We start from the raw sequence: 12,526 nt of genomic DNA on the forward strand, positions 1-12,526 counted from the left end.
TGGATTTGTGCTCTGGGTGTTCTAAAGCAGAGACAGGAACTTTCCAAGCAGAACACCTTCACAGCCAGTTACAGAGGCTAAGGCTGTTGGCCAACTGCAGCTATGTCCACTGAGTGAGCAGAGGCCAACATCCTCGAAATGAGCACAGTAGCATTGCAGAGCATGTGGGAATTCTGGTCACACAGAATGCATCCCCAGTCTCATAGTGGGACTTACCCTGCTACGGGACATGATAGTCAAGGGGACCCACCATATGCCCTTCTGTAAAATATCCTTTTGGTCTGTAATAGAAGAAAGGACTTGGTTGCCAAAACAATTCATTTAGGCTGTCTCTATAGCTGAGGAAAATGAGAAGCTGCAGTATTGCCTGGAGGCTGGTAAACTACTCTTGCAGACTGAAGCTCCATCTTTTTCTAAACTTTGAATCTCTTTTATTTTGGCAAGTCTTCTCAATTCCTTAAATACACACTTCAACAGTCATTTGTTTAGAATTGATTTGCTAGTGACATTAACCAGATGAAGGAGTATGTGACCCTAAAATTCTTCAAATGTCTCTTTAAAACTTTCTTACATAAAGATCTCTACAAAACACTGGGCAATGTTTAGACAGCTGAAATGTCCTCACACTTGTTTTAAGTATCCAATTGCCAGGTCACAAGGAGTCTGAGTTTGCTACAGCCATCCCTTCTTGAGTATGGCTCTAATTCATTAAGCCTAGCAGCTCAGAAGCTTTTATTTTTGATGATAAAATTTTGATAATAAAAATCACGTTGGTCCAGAAAATAGCCTGCACTCTGTAACTTCTGTTTATTACACATATCCTTATTCTTTACCTTTCACTATATGCATCTTTCCTTGTGTTTCCCTTAACTCTTGCTTCACAAGCCATATTTAGGTGCCATATGGAACTACTTGCAGCATTTCCAGTGGAAGTTTCATTGCTCTCTACTGCTATCTACAAAGTAACACCTGAAAAGTATCCAGGAAACTTTATTTCATTATTCCAACTCTTAAATTATTTAGGTTTGACTTGAAAATTTGTATTAATTTCATCCATCTTATATAGCACATACACATCTCTCAGTGAAGAGATATATGATATAATTTAAAAGTGTTGTCTTATAAAGCATTGTTCTGCAGTGAAATTTTCTATAGTTGTCTTTCTCTTGGAATTCTTGAAATGAAACCTAAGTAGCACCCAGGGACCTAGGCCACTGAGCCCATTTCTATAATAAATCACATATAGGAATATTCTGCAACTCCACATATTGGCAGTGGAAGTGATATGGGAAGGCATTTTATCTACAGCTACATACTGAAAAGAACACAGACTTCACCTTCATACTATATTTTACTCTGCCATCAGAGCTCTTTTACGCAAGACAGTCAAACAACTGAGAGGTCAGCAAGAAGAGAGCAAAGTCTGACTGACTCACATGTGGCCTGACAGTGCTTGACAGAGAGTAAGCTCTCTGCTCTCACAAGCAGCCTGGATTCCTCATAATTCCTCACATGCAAAGTAAAACCTGTCATCTCTTAACGTGTGGCTGAGAGCATCAGTCATTTGTCAGAAGCTCTGGCAGAGGCATTTTTGTTGGAATGTAGTGTTCAGGTGGTTTTCATCACGCCAGTACCATTAAAAATGGGATAGTGCTGTGTGTCCTGTGATTCTCTCCACACCATAGCATTCTGGATTTCCCTAGTCTGACCTTGAAGTCTTTAATTATTCCATTACAGCAACTCTCTGTCATTTCCTCTCAGCCCAGAAATCCTTTGGTATCCTGGCCTGTTATCTCCAAGGCAAATATGAATAAGGGTCTTGATGATTAGATAAATAGTGCAGCAAACAGATGTGAGGGGCTGCAAAGTGTATACATTATGAATAGTATTGCAATAACATCTTTAAGCCCTTAATGAGAGCACTTTGTCAGGGTAAGGGAAGATAGACAGACTGGAGGGATTTTGCTGCTGTACACAGAAGCCCAAAGAATGCTCTTAAACTAACAAACGTAACCAACATCACAACACATTCTTACTTCTGATCTTTGTACTCCGAGAAACTTGCACTTATTTGCACATTTTCAGAAATGCCATTTTTATTTTCATGGAAAGGTCCTCTTTCATATATTAATATATTTGTGACTTAAACAACAACATAGAGGGAGAGCTGTAAATCGAAAGACAATTGAGAACAGCTGAGATCTACACACCTTTGTTGGACATTTTGGGCAATACTTTTCATGATCTGCTCACAAAAGTTGCCACAAACTGGCCCCGTTCTGTGTTTAGAAAGCCCTCATGTGCTTTATACATTTGCATGAGAAAGTCTGCATGTGCCCAGTAACCAAGAAAGTACAGTCTAAGGAGTTGATGGTCTGACCCTTCTTTACTTCCCAGAGCTCTGGGGGTTGCCTGCTAATCCTGTAACACAACTAGGCCCTTCTGGGGAGCAGGCCAGATTCCTGCCCATGATCAGAAGTAGTATGCAAGAGGCTTGTCTTGTGGTGTTCTGGCATTTCTGCCTCTAGACCCAGATGGAAACCAGACATGAAAGAACATCTTATTTCAATAGCTTAGATACTCCAAAGGTTTGAGTTTATTTGGTACTAAAATGGTAGGACAAAAGTGGAGGGAGAGAGGAAAAGGGTTGGTACAAACAATTTTTCCCTGTTCCCACTCAGGTTATGGTAAGATGTTTGCTTGCTTTACCTACTCTCTCCTCTAAAATGTACACCTAACGTGTAACAGAATCTAGTATTACTGATATCTGTGGCTGTTAGTGCATACTCATTGATCCCTGGTGTTACGTGACAAATCAGCAGTTACACTCTTAACCTAACAGGCAGCAGCAGCCTAACACTTGACACTGGGTAGAAGACGCAAAAAATAAAGAATAAAGAAACAAGAGCAGCATTTGGTGATACCAAGCTAATATCACAAGCAAGTGTACTATCCATGCAATTGTTCAGAACAGAGGGAATAAGTGAAGTACTTAAAGTTCCTTAAACTCTCAGTGCAGAATTGTCATTAGCCCTGTCCTTACAAGAGGAAAAGGCCAGGCATGGAAAAGATGAGTTCTGCCTTCTCAGTACATTGCCCAGCATAAATGATCTGGTACAAGAAAAAGCTACCCAGAAAAAAAAAAATAGTTGGTAAGGTTTAATACAATTTTACTGTAAAAAGAAGAAGCACAGCCACTCTTTCTCCTTCAAGTGACAATTTGCTTCCAGCCTTGGCCTTTACAGCTTTTTGCCATACCATTCTCAGGGTACGCTGCAACCTGCCAGTACTAACCTTATGTGGAAAGGGTAGGGTAAAAATTGGCAAAGTATCTAAAAAATTCTGTCTTTCTCTCTAAATCCCAACCAAACCATCTAAATCTGAATATGTGAACACAGGCCTGGTAGGGGGCATCCAGGCCATCAAAGCCAGTCCTCCACAGCTGTAGAACACCAAGCAACAACTGAGCTGGCAGATATATTCAGGCTCTTTGGCCAGATTTCCAAGACTTCCAGCATCTGACTGGGTTGGAAAACCTCAGCCTGTGCTGTGGAGCATTAACACAGAACTTCCATTTCAGACTCCAGCTGGAACTAGGGGCCATAGAGACAGCCATGAAAAGAACCACTGTTAACAAAAAAGGGACCTCTTGAACCAAACTTTTTCAAGCTGCCAAGATGAGCCACAGAATCCATTTGAGCAGATACTGTTTCAAGTAGAACAGAACTGGAAAGACGAGTCTGCATCCATTTGGGTGCAATGCAAGCAGGTGGAATATTGCTGTCTCATGGCATTATCAAATAAGGAAAGGCACTGATATCTTCCTAATATGAAAGGTTATCATCGTAATATGAAAGGAATTGCTGCTGTCTGTATTATTCTGTCTGTTATCACAAAAATTATTTGATTGCACTGTGCAAATTGTCTCCTACCAGAACTGAGACTTCATTGTAATGGGCGCTGTGCAGTAGCTGCCTTCTAAAATTAGTATATGAAACATCATATCTGATTTTATGTACATTTGCACTGGAGATATATCCAATACCAAAATCCCTGCCCAAACACTCATAAAGTTTATATTAAAACTGTTTTCCACTTTTTTGATTTTAAGAATGACCAAAACCAAAAGAGAGATAGGAAAAAATCAGTAACATTTAATTCACATTTCAGGAGGTGACTTCACTCAGCATAACCCTTCCTGTTGCTAACAGAGACATTGCCAGTTAGTAATCTAAGTGACATTGCAACCATTTTCTTGTGAAGGTTTCAGTTTCTCCTATTCTTCCGGACATGCAGTCTTCAGAGGTGAATTACTGTAAGTCTCAAACCTCTGAAGTTCAAACCAGATATTTTAACCCTGCCTATATTCCATTAGCACTTCAGTGAACTCAAGCAAAGCTGCAAGTGCTTAGGACTGTTCAGATCATAAGGAGAAACAAACAAACAAAAAGAACCAGTCCAGCCATTTGTACTATTTGACACATAATGAGAAATAATCAACTTCTAAGGATCTCCTACATGTTTTATACAGTCAGTGGTTGCTCTGAGTAGGGCCTGATCATATATTATTTAACCTCAGGTTTTAGGGTTTTTTTGCTATGCTAAATCCATACACCATGTGAATTCAAAAAGTAATTGTAAAAACTTGCCATTTATTCTAGTGAAAGGCAGACAGCCTTTCTTACCTGAGATATACAACGATATTCATCCTTTGGTCTTCCTCCAATTTATTTCAAATGGCATGAGGGAACAAACAGGATCAGCCAAGTCGACCCCATTTCATGGCTTTGATCAATTTGTAAATGAACTTCAAGACAGCTAATCATTCTCCAAATGGGGAAGCTCAGCATCACCAGTGAGGAATGCCTATATTTTGTGACAAGGTCTATTTCCATTTGTGCTGAGACTTCCTGAAACAGCACACATGTGGCAACTTGTGCAACCGCTGCATAATGAATTGGACTGGAGAAATTGAAAAGCTTTTCACTCCCTCTATGTACAGAGTGGGCACAATGCCAGACCTGGGATAAGGAAAGGTGCCAAGTTTCCAGTTGTCTTGAGTCACTACTGCTAAAAAAGAAAATGTGCATGTACATAAAACATACTCAGCAGTTTCTCACTTATACTCTGCACTCTCTCACTTTTACTCAAAGTAGTCAAATTCAGTACAGTTAACTCCTGTCTAAACTTTTTGTGGGAGAAGTGGGTAGTCTCTTCCTTCTCATTCAGTTTTGTATTCCACAAAAGTGGGTCAGTAGCACCTGTTTCCAAATGCTAAAAAGCAGCCATGGAATAAGGTACATTGTCTACAATTTCATGGGACTCATCTGATAAAATTACACCTGATATGTCCGATAAAATTAATGGAAAGCAATGACTGCAGCATGATTAAGAATAGATGTAAATTTAATTCCAGTCACGCTCACTTTTGCCTTTAGTTTAACTGAGTGCCACTTTTCCATGGCTTTATTGCTTCCAGTCCCTGAAGCTTGTTCAGATGTTGCTGTCCTTGGGTATCTGTATAGAACAGTAGCACGGTACTGTGTGAGAGAAACACACACCTAATGCCATTCCGAGTTTCACATTTATAAAGCTATAAAATTATTTGTCTGCTTGGAACATTGCATGATAGTGATTAAATTAACCTAGATATACATGCTGTAGCAGAATTCAGAATTTGAACATCATGTTCAGTTGCAGAAACAGGAGTTTAGGCTCTTTGAAAATGATAACCACACCAAACTCTGGGAGATCCACCTGATTTACCCCCCTGTGTGATGAGCATTAATTAAACTGCATGCAGATCTGGCAGTGTCATACAGCAGTTAGCTTGAAAATGTGACAGCAATTTAATGGAACACTACTTAAAAATAATATGTCTCTCTGAATGTTTTGAACCAGCAGCAGTACAATGATTCCCTCAGATTAAAGAGAATAAATATTTTCCTTTATTTTTGGCAGATGATGTCTCTTGAAGAACCTTAGTAAAATTAAACGCAAAAACTATGTAACAAAACACAGAGAAGGTGATTACTGAGCAAGGTGAGCTGCATTTACAGAGTGAAGCAAACAGTGATTTTCAGCAACATACAAAACTCTCAGAGCTGCAAAGCATCAACATAAACAAATAAACCCCATTTGCTGGGAATTCAGAATGGAGCTCTAATTGTACCACACCAATGACATCCATGACATTTTTGGAAACACAGACCAAAGAGCCAAAATATTTTGCAGACTTTTTTTATACACTGTAACCTTTGCTGAGGGCTGGGGCGGGCGGGGAATAGAAGAGGGGCAGAGACAAAACAAAAAAGGGAAAAAAAAAAATTGCTTCTAAGTAGGGCGAGAAGATGAGGCAGAGGATGGGGAATGGATGGGTGGGACCTCAGACGGAGCGTCTCTTCCCTTTAGAATTTGTTGCACATGTCAGCATTCAACAAACCAGCAGAATTGTTCAGGGCACATTTTATTAATTACTGTTCAGTAGGTGGTAGATGATAGTGCCCATAACTACAATTGTCATTATGCCACCCATCATCCCATTCCATGCACTTGCCAGAGGAGCAGCTTTCACATGAAAAAAAAACAAGCACAAGGTATCTGTGATGACCAATAGGGGCTGGGCTGGGAATCTGCTTCTCTTTGGATTTTCCACCTTGAATTTTCAATGCCTTAAGAAGAACAGCCCCTCCTACCCTACTTTGTTCTGTAAACTCATGCACCTTGTTCTCACTGAGGTACCATATCTACTGACTGGCTGGATTGGCATGATTAAGCTTTCGTTCATATAAACCTGTACTGCTCATACAGGAAATATTCTTCCATGACACTGGCATCTAGAGGAGGAAGCCAAAGCAAATGGAAACTCTAAATACTGTTGTTGAGTGAAGGTTTCCAACTTTTTGGCAGTGTAACTGGTATGCTTATTTTTAGAAATTAAAATACTGACTCCATCCTGCCCCACTCCTCAAAGCAGACGGAAAAAGAAGTCATGCCAACATATATTGATGAAAAGCATGTCCAATACTTTGGGGAAAAAAAGCTCAGGAACAGTTTATACAAGGAAAATATTAGTCCTTCATTTTCCGGCCAAGTCAATGGCAGCCTGGGTTATCTGCAGCAAACATGCCAGTCAGACATGCCCAGAGAAATGTCAGGCTTTTCCAGCCTGCTAACTCATAAAAGTAATTCTGGTCAGTAATGCTTATTTTTCACTTGTTTATACCAGAATCTCTTTGCTTAGACCCTCTGCCTTCTGCAGCAAACAGTTTCCTCATTTCAATTATGCATTCTGTTGTAATTCCAGGATCAAGTCTACATGTGAAGCCTGCTCCGAGCCAGGCTTCCCTGCTGGAGTGGAGTCTAACCGAACCTCAGGACCAAACACCATCATGGTCTTGTTCAGCATGTTAGAGGAAATGTTGAAAGACAACCTGAAGACTGCAGCAGATGGTGCTAATTTTTTTTCTTTTTGTGGTAATTGCTGTACTTCCAGTTTCAGGAATTAATCTGATCCAATATACTAACGAGTGCTCTCCTGCTCGGGTTTTGTGACGATTTGTGTTTCGGAGATAAAGCACAGTCATATGATTCTGACTGCTGGGAGATTCTGGCTATTGAATTCTTAACCAAACTGCTTATTTTGAGGTTCACCCATTACTTGCAGACCAGATGGGATGAGGAATTAATTTGCATTGCCTGAAAGCTCATACCATGGGAACTATTTGTCGTATTCACCTTTTTATTGCTAAGTTGTTCTTCCAGTTCTCAGCATGCTTTTCTGCTGTGTTCCAGGAACAATAAGAAAGTCCTCCCACTGCATACTCAATGCATGAATTTCCATGCTTGCAGCCTAACCCCATAAAGTCTAGAAAAACTCAAGGTGGTGTGGCCAAAGATTTCCTTGAAATTTACAGGGTGCTGCTCAGGTTCTGGTAAGAAGTTTCTTAACAACAAATTGCTTGTTTGCTGCTCATGATGAACAATATCATATTCAATTTTGTTCTTTGTCATAAGACACGCTACTGCTGAAGCCTGCTTTTACTCTCCCCCCCACAGCACCAAATCTAGAATCTTGTGTTGCTGAAATAGGACTGTGGAGAGACTTTTTTTCCCAAGCAATACTGTTACATGCAATACAGTTAGTGCCTCATAATGACATAATGGCAGAGGATGAGAGAATAGTTTGCCAGTGCTGCCCCATTATACCTCCTGAATATGATCAAGTTTACACCTCCACAGCTCTTTGCTTCACTTTTGATTTGATAAGAACAAACTTGAACTCCCAATTGGAATTGATTTCTCTTTCAGAATCCTTTTGTTGTGGCATCATTTTCATTTGCTTCAGAAGCACACACAAGCCACTTTACATATTGTGGGTGGGGGGCAGTAACACTAGCATCCTGCTGTGGCTGCCTAGATAAATTTTAAAATGAGCTATTCATCACTTTAGTATTTACTAACTTGCCTTGTACCTCTTTGTATATGAACCTGAACAATACACTGTGACTGACATGTAAAATGGTTTGAAAACACAAGGATTTCACTAGTCTCCATAGAAAAGGTGGGCTGATCCATTTCAAAGCAATATTCCTCCATTTCCTTTATATTGTTTTCAGAAATCTGAGCATGGAAAAAAAACCGGACCATGAGCAAGTTGTCCTAGTCAATAGATTAGAAATAATTTTGGCTTGTGAGCTGAAGACAACAGATAACCCATCTTTAGATGATATCAAGCCAAGAGCAATGTATTGAAAACCAAAGCAGAGTCACTGGACTCTTATGCAGACAAACCACACCTTCTAAAAAGCACAACTTGTAAACTCTATGAGGATTGCAGACCCTCATAATTTTATTTTTCTTCTCAATGTGAAATTTTGTTTAGAAATGAAATTTCTACACACAAAGTGCAGGCATTTTAAAAGATCAAAGTGAAGCAATGTTTTTAAACTACTGAAAAAACATTTCAAGAAATTCAACCTGTTTTTTATTATTTTTTATTCTGACTAGCAATTTTCTAGATTTCAATTTTTTATTCCAGTAAATAAAAGGAAATACCCAGTTTTTTTACTCTCTCATTTCCCATCGGGGCAAAAAAAAAAAACCCAACCAAAAAGATCCCCCACAAAGCCCCAAAACCCAAATCACAAGAGAAACAAATCTCTCTAAGTCCATATAACTTCTAAAGGAGATAAGAGTAGTAAGAGATTTTTTTGTAAGAACTGGACTGTCATAAAAATGTCAGAGTAAGGCTTGAAGGCGTTTCCATGGCCAGTATTAGTAAGCACCACAGAAACAAAAGGAGGTTGTTTTTAATATTTGAAATATTTCTTGAGTTCTGTTCTGAATCACTTTGAACTTCAGAGGCAGCAACCTCTTGCTAGGTTTCAACCCATGATCAAAACAAACTAAATGGGACATCGTGAGCAGTTCCCATTTCAAAGCATTTTGCACCATGAATTTGGTTCTGCTTAAGTAAATCTTGTATAACGGTAAAACATCTTGTAAAAGCTGCAGAGAAGAGAAGCCTGTCCTGCTCTGCCCTCCAAGTCCCTAATTGTGTTCTGTCCTCATGGTCTGTCACAAACAATGCCTCCACAACCTCACAGCCTCCTTGCAAGAGCAAGGAGCTCCAGTCCAACTCTCATGTACTCAGCAGAGGTTGGAGAGGTTCAAAAATGGGTCTAGCTGTCAGTAAGTTCTATTTCACATAAATAAAACTTTTACTGACATTTAAGCATTACTGAGGTGAACAGAGCTGATTTGTTTCCCCTAAAGCCTCTTCTGAGCAAAGTCAGAATTTCCAAGTTTTTTTTGTTTGGACAAGAAAAGTGGCAAATTGCATGATACTTCTCATCTTAAAGTGCCAGGAAAGGATCACGGTGAGAGAAAGGAAAAGAGACAACTGTGGTAAACATGGTTTGGAACAAGCTTCCACTAAGAGGCTTTGGCAACAGATGAGAGCCTTCCACCACAATATCATTATTTCCAGTTAGCAAATTCAGATTTCATGGATGGTCTCTCGAGACCACCGTCCTGCTACTATGAATCACTTGCATCACTGTATGACCTTCTGCAAGTCCAAGAGCAAATCTGCTCCTTGCATTCAAGCAGAAAATAAGGCTTCATTGGCCACTCTCCATGTCAAAAACAGTAGCACAAGAAGTTCAAGGCTTATTACCCATTTATTTACTGCAAGGACCAAAAAAGCATAACTTCATTCTTCCTCCCTCTCCAATATCAATCTAACATCAATTTTTCTCCTTTAAATATTATCTGTACATCATTAGGAGCCCATAGTTCCAGCTGAGAGCATTGTCACATTACAGTAAATGGTCTGTAAAGCACACAGTAAATCTTTACTGTAGACTTAATTCAGACTTTTATTCACAGTTGCCCCACACTGGACTTGTGTCTGTGCAGCCATGTTGTGGAGCTATCAGCTTAAGCTAACAGGCCTAACTGAGGCTCCTTAGTTAACAAGAAAGATCCCCGAGGGGATCAGCTAGCTGCACATAATTTGCATTTAGTGTTGAAACTGGTATGGAAACTCAGTTGCTCTGGAGATCAAATCAGAAGACTGCACTGTATATTCACACAGCTCTTTCTGCAATGAATCCCCTTTTTAATCTCTTTCGACCTCTCAGGCTTCCTATTCCTTCTCTTCCCATGCAGATTCTTTTATTTCTTGTCTCTGTTTCCTTTCCCCCACTTAAAGACTTTCTCCTCCTCCACATTGTCTGTTTTCTCTCCTAACTTCTTTAGCAACAGCCTTTTTCTTCTCTTCCCACTCCAGCTCTGAGCTAACAGTCATATCTGGTCTTTCCAAAGCCTCATTAGCTGCTGGGGTTGCAACCACCTATTCTTTATTTTTCCCCTCACACACTCACATAACACTAAACATGTCTTGTTCTGTCCAAGAATCCTTGGTGAAATCTCTGTATTTTTCCCCTCGTTCTGGGTCTATTCTGCCTGGGCCCAGTGATCCTGCTTGAGTGATGAGGAGCTGCTGCTGTACCCAATTTCTTCCTCAAAATTTGTATATGGGAAGGGTTCCTCTTCCAGCTGGTTGCCAGGCTGGAAGAGGAACCTGTACAGTTTCCCTCCTTATTCTCTTTCTTCCGCTATGCTCTGCATTTGAGGGGCTATTTCCTGCAAAACTGATTTGGAACTACTTGTAAATGACGCTTGGAAAGAGACACTTTTCCCTTAGACAGACTAAAAAGCAAGGAACACAAGGTGTCCCAACTTCTCGATACATGCCTGTCTCCAGTTCCTTCCAGAACAGACCCAAGGAGTCGGCATCATGCTTAGTTCTCAATCCCCACACAATTTCTGCTGATGAAAGAGACGTAGCAAGGCAGCCACATGGTTTTTGTTTATTTCTCTTTTATCAGTCTCTGTCATGAACCTCTCCCACCCCACAAACAATTGAAGTCTCAGAATTTTATCCAAGGCTTTCCATCCCTTCTTTTCAAAGGCTTTGCTCTCTAAACATCTTCCAACACATCCGCAGACAGAGGTTCCCCTGGGTCAGCTGCCAGTCTGCACAAGTATAAGCCTATTGTACGTCTGGTATTATAACTGATCGCAGTTGTGGCAGGGTAGCAGGAAGAGAATGATCTGGCTTCTCTGCTTCCTTGAGACCCAGCTGGGAAACTTAAGATAAGGTCTACTCCATAACAGTATTTTGGAAAATCTTTAAAAAGAGGTGAGCTTTGAGCCAGAAAAACAAAAATCATCCTTTTGAGTTTGTTCTGCAAAAAGTACAGACTATTTAATTTTGTGAAACTGCCTCAAAACATTTCAAAGCATTTATCTGTCACCATATGGTTCTATGTATCTCTGTGTTACAGATCCCATTGCCTGTGTAATTTCAGCAAAATATTTCAGATAAGATTAGGAAGAGAAAACCCAATTTGGTCAAGGAGATTCACATTATAGGTTAAAGGCATTTGAAAACTGATGTCTATTATAGTATTGCAGAGAATTGGCATGCTGATTAGGTAAAGTGTAAACTCTCATATGCATATTTTTTCAGTGAATGCTCTTGAAAATCCAACCATATTAAAGCAACAGCTGAGTTTGAGTTTTGTAATGGACTAAGCCAATAATTGTCATCAATGTTTTACCACTGAGGCACCAGATTGAGTTGCTGTGGGCCTGCTGTTTTTCAAAATCACATTCACTAATGCTTCTGAGCCATCTACCATCATTAGGAATTATTCTCATACTATCCCTGTTTGCCAAGGGAATCCTGAACCCGTCCCAGAGACATGAAGCAATCAGGCAACGGTCAGAAATTGGATTTCTGTTCTCTGGAATGCAAGGCCAGACTTCATTCATAATTTTCATAATTCTTTCTATTTTGAACAGGTTTCACATTCCAAATTCCTTATTTCACATATTTTACCCACATTTAAGAACAAGATTGAAATATCCCTTTAGTTTGTAGGTGAAAATATTTGTCCGCTTTTCAGTAAATATTGTCATCAAAGCGCTGAGATACTGAGGTTTTCTTGCATCA

The sequence above is a fragment of the Chiroxiphia lanceolata genome, chromosome 8 (genome assembly GCF_009829145.1).
Source record: "Chiroxiphia lanceolata isolate bChiLan1 chromosome 8, bChiLan1.pri, whole genome shotgun sequence".
Taxonomy (NCBI): Eukaryota; Metazoa; Chordata; class Aves; order Passeriformes; family Pipridae; genus Chiroxiphia; species Chiroxiphia lanceolata.